Raw genomic sequence first — 14,183 nt, 5'->3', positions numbered from 1 at the left:
TCTTGGGTTGCTGGCTGAGTCTGAAAATTAAACTTGACAGAGTAGATTAACTGGAGAAAAGCGTATAAATTTACGTAATATAAGTTTTACTTGACACAAAAGCCTTTATAAGGAAATGAAGACCTGAAGAAACAGCCAGACCTGAGTATTATTGTGTGAGGTTTGAGGAAGAGTGAGCAGTGGTGTAGAAATACGATGGGTTAAGGAGGATGAGTAAATATAGTGAAATGGGGGAGCTTGGCAAGAACTGCTAGGATTCTTCTTGGCATCCATGTCTCCTTAGAGATAAAGATGCTCCTTTCTTCCAGGTTTGGGAGTAAACCTCTCACATAAGGGTTTTATATTCTGTTTCATGGGAGAAGGGTGAGGAGAAGATTCAAGATCTTTTCAGACTCCTTCAGCTGAAAATATTTTGGGCATTATGTCCTGAACTCCATCAGAAGGAAATCCTTAAGTATTGACATTGCCTTTCTTTTATGAAAAATATTTCAGGGACAGCAATAGCCCTATTGTATGAAGGAAAGTCCTATACAGAAAAATCCTATCTAATAATAGCAAAAGGAATGATAGGATGAGAAAAATCAGTTTTGTTATCTCAATGGAATAGTTAATCCATTCAATGATTGCCATTATTTGATAGTAAAGAAAATTGGTGACTGTTGATAAGGAATTTTTGAAATTGGGACATGTAACACTGTTGTGACAACGTACCCACTCCTTACCATGTCACCAATGTGCTTTCCTTAGAAAGGGGTTTTGAATAAGCTACAGACTTTTTTCAATTTGTTCCCATTACTACCCTGTCTTGTATGACTTGATCAGTTTCTCCTTGGTGTCTACAAGGGGTTTCCTATTTGTATATTCTTTTGGTAATGTCAGTTGGTAGAAGGATGAATGAAAATAGGAATTGATACATGTTTAAATCAAAATCTTATGTGGAAGTAAATCTAATCAATTTTTTCCCTCTTTTTAAAACTGTTAGCAATCCTAATTCATAAGCTACAAGTAGTCTTTTTTCTTTAAAGATTTTATTTATTTGAGAGGGAGAGAGAAAGCACAAGCTGGTCGGAGGGCAGAGGGAGAGGGAGAAGTAGGCTCCAGGGACCCTGGGATCATGACCCAAGCCAAAGGCAGATGCTTAACTGACTGAGCCACCCAGGCGCCCCGTATATCTACAAGTAGTCTTAAATACACCGTCTTTTAATTCTGAATTGCATATATATATATCTATAATATCTATTTTTTCTTTTACGTATATTTTCCAAACACACAGCTATCTTTGAACCACATTTTATAGTTCCTAACCTGTGAGTCAAAATAAAGCAGTTGCATTATGCTTAATTACCTTATTACTTAAAACAAAAAAAGCAGATAAAACCTATAAAGACACTGTCTGTATATTTTTAACCTGACTGTATTTGTTAAAATATAACAGTTCTCAATGCTGTTTATGTCCTCTGTTAATCTCCCACAGTTAGTTGAGCTAACTTCTCTTCAGTGCGTAGAATCTCGCATTCGTAGCTGGCTCAACTCTTTTAAGGAATTTCATAGAAGGTCCCTCTGAGCACAGAAATCTCAAGAGAATTGCTTAAAAATAGAAAGTCCCTGTTTCTATCCTGAGAGCCTCCCTCAGCACACAGCAATGAGATTCCTTTTTCTCCTAAAGGACAGTTACTCCACTAAATTTGAATTCAGGCTTTTGGAGATAATTATAGCTTAGAGCAAATATAAGGAAACTTCTGGGATAACAGGGCAATCTCTGACAACACATGCACTCTTGCTTAGGGAATAACCAACATAAGGCACAGGAAGTGAAACCATGGATGGTTTATTGGTTTATGCTTTGACGGTGGGTCTCAAGTTAACTGCTTTTTGGGAAAAAAAAACAACACAACTAAAATCTTACTCATATTTGGCAGAAAAGCAAGCAAACAGAAAACCAAAATCCAAATACACTTTAAAAATCTACTATACACCTGTAAAATAAATTTAGTAAGTAAAAATCAAACTGTGCTGCCATTCCACATGAATGCCTCCTACTTTTATTCATCTACTTACGAATGTTGGGCATCCGGGTTACTCTAGATTCCTTACCATCACAAACAGCGCTGCGTATACCTTTGAGTGGCCTCTGGTGTAAATTTGGGATATGCGCATGCTCTATGAATGTTGGGTCAGAGGGTTGGGCTGGATTTACTTAGACCACGGGCCAGCTTGCTCCCCGGCATCAGTGCCCCAGTCTACACTTCAGAGCAGGATGCCTCCTAGAGCTGCAAATTCCCATCCACACTTGACATTTTCCCTTTTACTAACATTTGCCAGTGACAGCTTGTTGCTGTCTTAATTTGCATTTTCCTGAGTATTATTGACTCCCATCATGGGATGGTTAGTTTTGAGGAGTTGCGTTTCTGAAAAGTGCACGTTGATATCCTTTTGCTGGGTAATTACCCTGGAATCCTATACCAGCGTCCTGCTTGAGAAGAAGCTGCAGTGGGCATTTTTAAAGGCTGTTTTCTCAAGTTGCAGTATCTCTTTTTTTTCTCTCGGCATTTACATCTGAGATATCCTTATATAACCTAGTTTGTGAAAGTTCTTTCTCAGAGAGATATAAAGTTGAAAGAAGAGATTGTATGAGCATAGAAAGTGCTTCAGGCATATCTTCTCCTGGAAAAAATAACGAAGAATGAAAAGGAATATGTAAGAGAGGGTCCCATTAGAGGTGATAAAGCCAGGGGAGCGTAAACCCATTTTAACTATATCAGGTCACCCTTAGGTTGCCTGGCAGCATGAAGGACTTGTGCTCTCACACAAATAGGATTAGGTGTGAAAGTCCAAGAAAAAAGTGTGCTCCATGTTTCCCCCACTCATGTCAACTTTTAAACACGGTTTTGGGATTTACCATTAAGGGAAAAGTGACTTTTAAAATGGTTGAAAACACTTCAAAATGTCTTTTGGGGATTAAAAACAACTAAAATTTTTAAGAACAACTAAAATTGATCTCAGCATCCTAGATGGGTGCAAAAGGATGCATCTTTCCAGCCGTTTCTATAGTCTACTGACCAAGAAAGGAAATGTATCCACTATTTTGTCAACTTTATTCCTTCAGTCCGTCAGGCATTGTCTATGAATTCTTTCTGCATATCCATTCACTCACGGAGCACTGACAATTTCACAGCCGTAGATGCTTTCAAATTTGACTTCTCTTCTCTGTTCAAGCCACTGCTGATCTCCAGGTCAGGATCTTATCATCCCTTGTCTGAAATAGCTGCTGCTTGAGCTTCCAAAACTTGCCTCCAGTCCTGCCTCCCTCAAATATAGTCCGTAATGTCGCCACTGGAATGCAGCTCGAATGCAAATGTGTTACTTTCTTCTCCAAACTTTTTTAATGATTGCTCATTCTTCTCAGCATAAGGCACAGACACCCTCAAGCGACAGCCCTTCTGAGACGTCATCTTCCTCCTCCCTTTCGTACTTGTCCACGCAACATGGCATGGCTGATTTTAGCTCCAAAGCACGAGGTGGTCTTCTGCTCCCCATGCTTTGCTCACCCTGCTTTCTTGACCTGGCTGGCTCCCTCCTCTTGGCTCTTCCAGATCAAACCTCCTCACTCCACCTGGCTCAGGTCTGGGGTGATCAGCTGCCAGTCCTTCCTCCCAAGCATGCTGAGCTAAGTGTTCTTCTGTGGCCCTCCCAAGGCACCCATGAATACCTCATAATTCGATTTTTCAGATTATGTTTAAACCTTCTCTCTATACCCATCCGACGCTCTGGTGTAAGTATTCTTCAGCAAAGGAAATATGATCTGTTTATCTTTACATAGATGGTAAAAAGACATTTTAAGGATAGTCAAGGTTTCTTTCTGGGGAAGAACATAGTTTTGGATAAAAAGACACCTTAATGGTTGTGAAGATTTTAAGAACAGGAATATCTATGTGTGCCAAGGTGTCTCAGTCTGTTAAGCGTCTGCCTTTGGCTCAGATCATGATCCCAGGGTCTTGGGATCGAGTCCTAAATCGGACTCCTTGCTCGGTGGGGAGCCTGCTTTTCCCTCTGCCTTTCTCCCTGCTTGTGCTCTCTCTCTCAATTAAATAAATAAAACCTTAAAAAAAAAAGAACAGGAATATCTAATATTCAATTCTACATCTTTTATTGTACTGCTCAGTGATATGAGTGCAGTCTGTTGTATCTTTAGTAAAGCATACTAGTGACACAGTCTTGAGCCAGTAAACTTTGTGAAATAAATTTATTAGAGGCTGTTCGGAGTGACATTATATGGAAAAAAAGGATGTGCCCAAGAGTGGCAAAATACAGAGAAGATATCAAGAATTCACTGGAAGCAGGTATTGCTTGTCTTGGAGAAAGAAAAATTCTAAGAATTTTTCAGAAATACGAAGAGCATTTGTTAGATTTCCTACTGTATGTAATTTGATGTCTGAGTCAATTTTACCTTAAAAGACAAGGAAAAGGATGGCAAACTGGAAGATCTGAACCAACAAATATTTAATAATATAGGAAAGTAAGATGTTACATGAAAAATAGCAGAAAACAAAACTGCAGAGGCAGGATATTCTTCTGTGCAGATATAATTTAAATCTGGGATGTCTGGGTGGTGCGGTCAGTTAAGCATCTACTTCTTGGTTTTGGCTCTGGTCATGATCTCAGGGTCCTGGGATCAAGCCCCATATCAGGCTCTGTGCTCAGCAAGGAGTCTGCTTAAGAGTCTCTCTCTCCCACTTGTGCTTTCCCCCTTGCTCTCTAAAATAAATAAATAAATAAATCTTTAAATTTAAATTTAAAATTATTATATTTTATTTACTTTTTAATGCTTTTCTTTAGTTGTCATATTGTCATGACTAAATACTGCATTTTATTATCAGGATCAATTTTTTGAGTAAGAATTTGAAAATTATAGGGAGTATTTACCACTTAACTGCTCTCAAATTTTCCTTTGGTCTCTGCTAGAATCAACATTTAGGTAAAATAGGAGAAATATAGCTTTGGTGCCGTTTTCAGCCATCCTTGGGAAATCTGTCTCCATCATTTTGAAGTCCCTACAAGTGCCTCCCATTTTGTCCAGTGGTATTTCTTGCTCTCTGTCACAATGACTTTGCTCCTATTTGTTACTGGTGGAAAATTAATCAGTATCTTATTCCCTCAGCATGTTATCTTCCTTTTGGAGATAAGGTAATTTAGAGAAATAAATCCTTGATAACTGCTACTTCTCTGTAAATCATCTTTTCATTGAGTCCTCTTCCATTCCAGTCTCTCCACATTGACCGATGGGCTGTGTTGACTTTGCCTAAGGAATATCTTGCAAACCTACGACCTGTTCCCTCAGGCACTGTCTTCAGGGCCTTATTACTGCTTCCTACGGCTCTTCCAAAGACCGGCTAGCTGGTCTCCATTTCTTCAAATGCTCCCTCCCATTTTCATTATCCAAACCGCCCCTAGAGTTCTCTCTACACAATATAGACAGGATTATCACCTCTCCTTGAAGAAACACAGAACAAGCTCAGATGATGCACTGGCGTGTTCAGAAATATTGCTCTAGAATATAGTCGAAATCTCTCAGCATCTCACATAAGACTTTTTTGATTTGGTCCAGGTGTACGTCCTCAGGGTCACATTTTCCTATTCTCCCTCACTCCCTATTCTGCTGAGACATTTTGTTTCCTTCAACTGCAGTATGTGCTTTCCGTGTGCTACTCCCCTGCCAGGTATCCCTCCCTCACCACGGCATCCACCTCAATGATCCCTGTTCATTCCTCAAAACCTAGGCGATATAGTCTATCCCATGTATATAATCGTCTCTCATCCATAGCTGTCCCTGCCATGCTCGCACGGCACTTTCCCCTTTATCTATGACAATACTTACAGCACGGCATTGTAATTATTGGCTAATATATCTGTCTCCTCATTATTTCCTGAAGTCACGGAAAAGCTATGCCTTGTCATCTGGGTAGTTATAAGGCCAACATATAGTGGTCTCTAAATAAATGGTTGGGCGTGAGATAATATAAATGAAAAAGGAGTTAAAGTGCAGAATTGTCCAGGAAGATCTTTCCCAGAGTAATCTAATGTTGCAATACTATTCTTCCTTCCCAACACTTAAGAATGTGACAGTAAGGACGACTCGATGGCACACAAGCTCTCCTTATGGGATGGTTGCCCATTCTATTAACATAGTTCTTCCTTCTGATGTTCCGATACTGAGTTTTCCCTGAGGGGTTGCCCAGAAGGTTAGCAAACCTTTTCTGCAAAGTACCAATTAGTAAATATTTTAGGCTTTGCTAGTTATCCTGACTACTGAGCTCCTCTGGGGTAGCTCGGAAGTAGCCATAGCTAACATGAAAATGCGTGTGTGATCCTTTCGCAAGAATGCCTCATTTACAAAACCAGGCAGTAGGCCAGATGTGGACGGTGGGCTGTTGTTTACCGATCCCTGGTCTGGATTGAGAGTCTGGGTTAATACATTTAAATACTTGGCCAGGTTATGATGGGTTTGGATTTAATACATCTGCCAAGGAGTGCTGAGCTATGATATTCCAGGCTTTTAGTGATAAGTGGGACATATGTACAGTCAGACCCAAGATCCTTGCTACCACTTATGCCCTGATAGAAGTCCTTGGGAGGATTCACAGTGGACGGTCTTATTAGGTTTCTGGTGCTAAATCTTCCAAATACAGTTGCTGATGGTCAGGCATCAGAGATGATGCTCTGAAATATTGTGTATCATTGTCACTTCTAGAGCAAGTCCTGAACTACCTCCTGCCTCTGGCAAGAAATCCCCACTTCTCAGAAGCGACGTTTGCAAAAGCTCCTCTACCGGTCAATGGACTAAGTAGACTAAATTGCTCAAATCGTGCTTTTGAAGCCTTGCTTGGAGAAGTACATCATCCTTAGGCATGTCTGCAGCCAGGACAGCACAAGCTGGCAACAGCAATAGTTTTGCTCATTCATTCCAAGCTATTAGGACCACTCTTCTTCTTTCAGCCCCAGTCATCCCACAGTTTAAGCACCAGTTTGCAGAAGGTTTGCAGGATTTCTGGAAGAATATGTAGGGAGGATTCCTTAAAAAAAAAAAAAAAAAGGAAAAAAAATTAGGATGTATATTAAGTACTTCAGATACATGAAATACTTCAAATTGCATTTTTAGAGATGTGCTTTGTTTAATGACATGATGCAGACCATACCTTTCATGACGCCTTGCTTATAGTATGTTCTCCATATTCGAGTGAATGACCAAACAACTGCTTCTTTTGAGAATGGTATTGACCACACTGAGAAACCGGCAAGAACCGATAATGTTGTTGAACATCAGTATTAAGTACTCAGTTTGAGATGCAGAAGAAGCAACATTTATTTATGCTTCTCATCATCAAATCCAATCTCAGTGTATGAAGGGTGAGCTTAGTGGCATTTGGTTTAATGCATTTGGGTGGAGACAAATTAACAGTTGCGAAACCCAACAGAGAAGAGTTCAAATTTGTATTTCTCTGGACTTATCATTTCTGTGCTCTGCCTGATTATTCATGTCCAGTTTTCACTGCCCTCTCTTACCTCTGAGGATGAAGTAATTTTAAAAACCCTCTCCTTGTGCATCACCTTTGCTGTCATCTCGCTTCGTGGTTCTGCTCCTGCCATGGTGAGTGAGCACCTTCCGAAGCGACACCCGCCAGGAAACAACTGTTTTTGGAGATCTCACTGTGACATCCTACAAAACAGATGAGCTGAGGAAAGACTGTCATTTTACCTGGTAGGACAAATTCAAGGTAGGCAATAGAATTTTGTAAGAAGTGTAAGCAAAGATATTAGCATTAGGAACTCTTCTATTTTTTAAGCTGTATTTCTTTTATTATACTGTCATACTTTGGGGTCTTCTCTATACACACGTGTTAAATTAAATCCCAACATCTATAATACTCCCACAATATCGTCACCATTGTGAATAATTTATAAAAAAACTGTGCTGGAGTTATCTTAAAAATGTCAGTTATTTTCCAGTAAATGTTCATCTCCTTAAAAAAGCAAAAGAATTTTGTGGAGGACAGAATCTCAATAATTCAGTCAGGTTTCTTGCTGTGGGAAAACTTCCCTAGTAAGCAAGATCAACCTTGGCTGTTATTTTTCTCTAAGAAAGTAGAATGATTATATTTTGGAAAGTTATTATACTTGTAGTCCAATTCCAATGCTATGATTAGAGCATGTGATTTTTCTTTAATTAGAGATAGTGCCTTAAGTAACCAAAATGAATATTCCTGAATTTTCACGAGAATTTTCCCAATCTTTAAAAATTTAAACACAGGAACCCAGTTTTGGTTAATGTTTTTATGTGCTTGCCAACATATAACCAAAGAATATCCAGCCTAAATTAACGCCTGACTAATCTTGACATTAAGAATGTCAATAGAATATGTTTCAATTGTTCTCCACTCTGTAAAAGGATTTTTTTTTAGTTTTCTGCAATGTATGTGTTCACTTGCATAATTATATAATAAAGGTTTATACGTATCTATATTTTAATAGTTTAAAAATATATTTTCCTAAAAAGCTTTGAGAGTAGAGTGGATTAAAGCATTACGTCAGGTTCACAAATGAGGAAAGCGAAGAAGGCAAAATTCAAGTAACCTATGTTAAGTCCACATATGTAATTTGTGCCTGTCCATGGGGCCATAGACCAACGTGACTGACTTCTGACCCAGTGGTCAATGATCTACTTTCTTTCAGTCAGGAAGGGGAATTTGAATTGCCGAAACAATTTGTCAGTTATGGAGATAAGCTTTGCAATACTGTTTCATTTCCACAACAGAAAAAGAGAATAGAAAGAAGAAAAAAAAAAAACCCACACTTCTTTCATGGAAATTTGCAAGTATCTCTTGTCGCTGCTCTGTCATCCTTCCTTGGCAGACATATGTTTACTCTGGTAGGTTCTGTCTTCAGTGTCTGAGTCTCTGGAGGGATTGGCTGAGTCCTTCCTGTCTTTGATTTGTATCATTTCAAGAACAGTAGGCAGGTCAATTCAATGCTCTGAAATCAAAGCCATCTACATCAGCAATTAAGCAAATTTCTCCTGGGAATAATTGAACATGATTGACTTTATGAAAATGAATCAAGGAAACCTCATTCAAAACGGAGTTGGGAAGCCATGAAGGGGGAGCTCTCGTACACGACCACTTCGGGCAGCTTCCAGAGGTCAGCAGGAGTAAGAACGATCTCTAGGCTGGGGCAACAGTGAGGTGCCTTCACTTGCGGCCAATGAGAAGCTGCCACCACTTTGAACTCGCATTTTCCTCCAAAGAAGTTTTGTTCAAAGCAACTGCTCCCAATTTCCTTCTTTTCTCTATAAAAGGATACTCTTGGGGTGCCTGGTGGGCTCAGGTGAAAGAGCGTGCGACTCTTGAGTTCGAGTCCCACATCAGGTGTAGAGATTATTTAAATAAAACTTAAAAAAAAAAAAAAAAGGACACTCTCCTTTGTTTTCTGATTTGCCTTTGGTTTCCCATTGTTTGCATGTCCCAAGTTGCAATCCCTCTGCTATTTCTAAATAAAATCATTTGCTGTTCAGTAACCTTTGTTGTTTAATTTTTAAGGCTTCCAATGTTTCTATTCAAATTATAGAGTTGTTTTATTTTTTTACCCATACAATTGTTGAAAGACAGTGAGAGAAAAGTAGATACTGTATGTGCATATAAATTAAAGGATATGAGGAAAGAAAATGGATAGAGCTTACATTTTAAGAGTTGTTATCCCTTGTTTTGAAAAAAAAAAACGATGTATTTCCTTCCTATGTTTTTCCTCACTGAACAATAAATCCCATTGTCAAAATTATATTAGTAGGAAATTTTTAAAAAATAGTAATAATTTTGATCTAATCATAAATGAAACCTGAAACATAGAGAATTCCAGGAAATTCTAAGTTCACCAAAGCAGTCAGTCATGAGTCTGGGGAAAAAAAACCACACAACAACAACAACCCCCCCCCCCCCCCCCCCGCCCACACCAAACAAAGAAACAAACAACCTCAGAATTTCTGACCTCTACTACATTCTCACCCAGAAGGCAAAATTAGTTTCCTGAAAGTTAACAAGAATGCCTACAGCATCCTAAATATCAAACTTAAGAAAGCAAATAAAATCCAGCAATTTGCAGGCGGCTGTAGAAAATCAGTTTTGCCTAGGAAAGTTCTGAAACCAATCAGAAGCGGAAATGGTATTGCATTACCTGGAGCACTAGAGAAGTCTCTGAGTGAAGGGAAATGATGACCATTTCGGTTTGATTTTAAGAGTGTTGCCTGATGAGGACATTGGATTCTGTGATTGATTTCCCTGAAAAAAGAAAAAAAAAAAAAAAGCCTTGGTTCCGACAGCCTGGAGCCGCTGGTTTTTTTAACATTTCTTCTCAGGGCTGCTCCGTGAAAGGGTCAGCACCAGTCAGTTGTATTTCTCTTTGCAACCAACTTCACGGTCATTAACAAATGCAAGAGAATTAAGGGCATTGCATGTAGACTGCAAAGCCGGTTTCCAAATCTACTTTTAACACTTCGATTATTGAGCACATTGTTTACTTCTTCTAAGTAGCAAGTGAAGACGCCACTGGAGAAAACAGGAGACGCTAAGAGCCCCACTCAGGCACCTCTTCCAGTGTGGCGGGGAATCTCTGAATGACCCGTGAAAAGAACTGGTTTTGCTTGAGAGCGACTTAGTCATTTTTTAACTGCTTCTGCTGTTCCTTGGAGGGTGTGAGGTACCCTCCTCTTTCTATTCATGTGCTGCGGCAGCTCAGAGTTCAGGTGAGTCTGTTCTAGCACATTCTCTGCCAAAGATGCATTTGGAAAAGTTCTGAGGTTTCCAGCCCTTTGGGCCTATTACTGAAGAAAAAGATACTGCTTTTTTTTTTTTTTTTTTTGGTTCAAAGTCTTATGGTTGCCCTTGGATATACTTCAGATAAGCGCCGAGTCAAATCTGAGGAACTTTTGAAGTTTGCTCGTTAGTCCACTCAAAGAAAAAAGAAAAAAGGCAATTTCCATATGAAATTGGGTATCATTTTGCAACCCTGTTGTACTGAAAATCTTGTGTCTAGCTGTCAATCTTTGGGAGTGACTCCCTGAGAAGAGCTTAGGAGTTGTGCCCCAGAAATGGGCGGGGTACACGGACTTGACCCTGGGTAATGAAAGCCCATTGTAGGAGGACCTTTCATAACATAATTTAAAAGCCTTTTAAAGCTCAGCACCTCCACCGCTAATTGCTAGGCAAGGCATTACCATCAGAGGCTCAGACTGCTCTTTAAAAGGTTTTTAAATGATGTGTGAGGAAATAAAGCCCTGTCATCTGAAAGCTTTTTCAAATGTGCTCTTCTTCCTTACGTTGGAAGCAGCAGTCTGGACTTTGCACATAATGAAACTGTGAATGGCGGCTGAGCGTCCCAGGCTAGAGGAAGGAACAATGAATAAGGGCGAGAGTGAATGGGGGCTTTCTTCGCATTGTTTGGAGCTTGCATTACAGTGAAAAGAGAGGACTTCTGGATATAGCACTAAGAGCAAAAACCGGAGGTCAGCCTTTTCCTCACTTCCCGTTCTCCAAGCAAATGGGGGACTGAAGAGAAGACAGATGACGCATGATCTCCGAAGGAAAATACAATATACTGTAACGCTATAGTTAAGAAAAAAGAACTCTCAATAGTAAGGAAAAATTATTTGTGTGTCTATTCTAGTCATTTGAATGATATATTGCACATTTTTATAATTTTTTGCTGTAGTTGTTTATTTTAGTTTTTAAATTCAGTATTCAAAGAACAGCTAAAAGATGGGGTACTGGATTAGTCACCACCCTAAATTATCCATTTAAAGACTTAAATAGATCTAAGTATCTTTATTGCCATCATTTCCTCATAATAATTGTCATCCATGAAGACAAACTCCTCCCTTTAAGAAACATCATTTTCCAGTATACCCAAAGTTGGTTTTTTTTTTTTTTAAGATTTTATTTATTTATTTGACAGAGAGAGCATGAGCACAAGCAGGGCGAGCGGCAGACAGAGGGAGAGGGAGAAGCAGGCTCCCTGCTGAGCAGGGATCCGGGTGGAGGGCTCGATCCCAGGACCCTGGAATCATGACCTCAGCTGAAGGCAGACGCTTAACAGACTGAGCCACCCAGGCGTCCCCCCCCGCCCCAGTTTACCCAAAGTTTTGTTCTTGGGCCTGACACACCTATCATCCTATGTTTTGGTTTGAATCACCCAATGTAGAGAATTGAAGGGTGGTCCATCACAGAGTAGAAAGTGACAATGTTTTGAAATATGTCTTATTCTAAAGCAGAAGCAAACACTCATGGGTATGCTATTCAAAAAAGGCATTAATTATTTAATCTCCTCAATGATATGATCTACTATTTCTTGAAGTTTCTGTTTTATGCAGATTATTAAATATTGCTAAGGATCTTTCCCTTTGGGGGAACTATAACATATTAGGCCATTTACTGTCTTTTTTACTTATAATCTGTCTTAAAAATATCTTCTGAAGTGACATAAAATACAAATACAAAAATACTATTTGAATGAAAATAAGAAAATGAGTGTTATATAAAGTAGAGAGGGTAAATATAATGATGTAGGTGAATATAGTCTCTGCAGTTAAGTATTAAATTTAGCTATGTGATTCCTGGCTATGAGAGGCAAAGGGGGAAAGTTAATATTTTCTTCCAATATATGATAAAGAAAAACATTTTTTTTTCCCAAAGAAATATCTCTGTAACCTAATAATAATAATTAAGTGTTTGATGGGTATGTCCTATGTCTTCCAGTTCTATCAGCATTCTGGGCTAGGGGCAGGTACACAGAGGAAATGTATCCTGTCTCCTGAACAAAGACATTTTTGAAAAACAAGTCTGATTGCTTCTTAGCCACATCTGCCATCTCACAGGCTTAGAGGCTAGTGGAGCTAGAAATTCTCTATTTAGAGAATATTGAGTTTTGGGGGAATACTGTTTTTAAGCTATTGAAAACGATGACATGTTTCAACAAAATAAAGCACAAGGAAATGCCTAAAGTTCTAGTGAATTCTGTAGATTGGAATTTCATTTTCTTCTTAGTAAATTGTACCCTTTTATTTCAAAAAAGATTAATTGAGCACTATAAATACAAAGGAACTCTGGCCTTGCTAACCTCGAGGGCAAGGTCAAATCTGAAATTCAAATAAATTCACTCTGGTAAATAGATTAACTGAATCTTGGTAGCATGGTCTTCCTGGAAGTGCTTGGTGCCCTCCAACCATTTGTCACTATGCAAGATACTGCAGGGGAACAGAATATGGCACCCCAAAATATGAAACCTTGCAAAATTGATTATTTTGAATTAGAATTACCCCAAGAAAGAGCTTGTGCAAGGATACTCTGACCTCCTTTGTCCCCCTGAAAGCAGGAAAGAAATCCTCCATGGGAAAGGTACCGTCCCTATAACAGGAGGTAGAAGGCATCCTTATCTCCCGAGATAGAGAATTTCGGGAGGAGAAGATTGTATAAACAAATCTTGTTGCTTCTTTACTAATCTGCTACCCCAAACCCATCCTGTTTGTCCTTCAGTTCTTCACAAATTTATTGTTTTTTGGTCTACAAGGTATAAAAACTGCCTGTTTGGGGCACTTTTTTGAGTTCAAGTTTTTATGAGCTCCCGCATGCATGAAATTAATTGTTTTTCTGTTAATCTGGTTTACGTGAATTTCATCATTAGAGCAGCCAAAGAACAGAGAAGGACGAAGGAACCAGTTTTCCTTTCCTACAATCCCAGCCAGTGTAATACCATCAACTAACCATCAGAACATCTCGTTCCCAGAGAAAAGGGCACACACTCCTCTACGGTGAAGCACGAAGAGGGGCCGAGTGGAGACCAGCGGGAAACGGTACCCGTTTTGGGCCACTGTTTGAATAGGGTGAACACTGTTGTTGCAAGTCTTAGTCCAATAATTTCTCTAATCAGGGGATTCAAGATGACTCCGCTGTAGATGAATCAGATTTTTGAAGACTAGAAGATCCTGCTGTGCTAGTCCAGGTGGTGACCTCGTTTTAAAAATCAAAGGCGGATCTGCTTCCATTTCATGCTAAAGTCTGGCTCTTCTGACTATCCTGGATCGCCCTTCCCAGCATTCAAAGCGAAGGTCAGAAGCTTCGGTCGTGCCGGAAGGAATGGTGTAG

The 14,183-nt window shown here is 39.4% G+C and overlaps 1 long non-coding RNA gene across 1 annotated transcript; it reads right to left on the bottom strand.

Moving 5' to 3' along the window:
- Positions 1-4,228: 4,228 nt before the first annotated feature.
- On the bottom strand, positions 4,229-10,638 carry LOC148108499 (uncharacterized). The gene is made up of 3 exons (XR_015727724.1): positions 10,222-10,638; positions 7,561-9,027; positions 4,229-7,070 (listed from the first exon to the last, which is right to left on the bottom strand). It is a non-coding gene; the product is annotated as an uncharacterized LOC148108499 (long non-coding RNA).
- Positions 10,639-14,183: the final 3,545 nt, after the last annotated feature.

This window comes from Ursus americanus, chromosome 19 (assembly GCF_024610735.1).
Source record: "Ursus americanus isolate L20-20 chromosome 19, mUrsAme1.1.p, whole genome shotgun sequence".
NCBI lineage: Eukaryota > Metazoa > Chordata > Mammalia > Carnivora > Ursidae > Ursus > Ursus americanus.
Note: the sequence above shows the minus strand (reverse complement) of the source record. Positions and strands in the feature narration are given on the sequence as shown.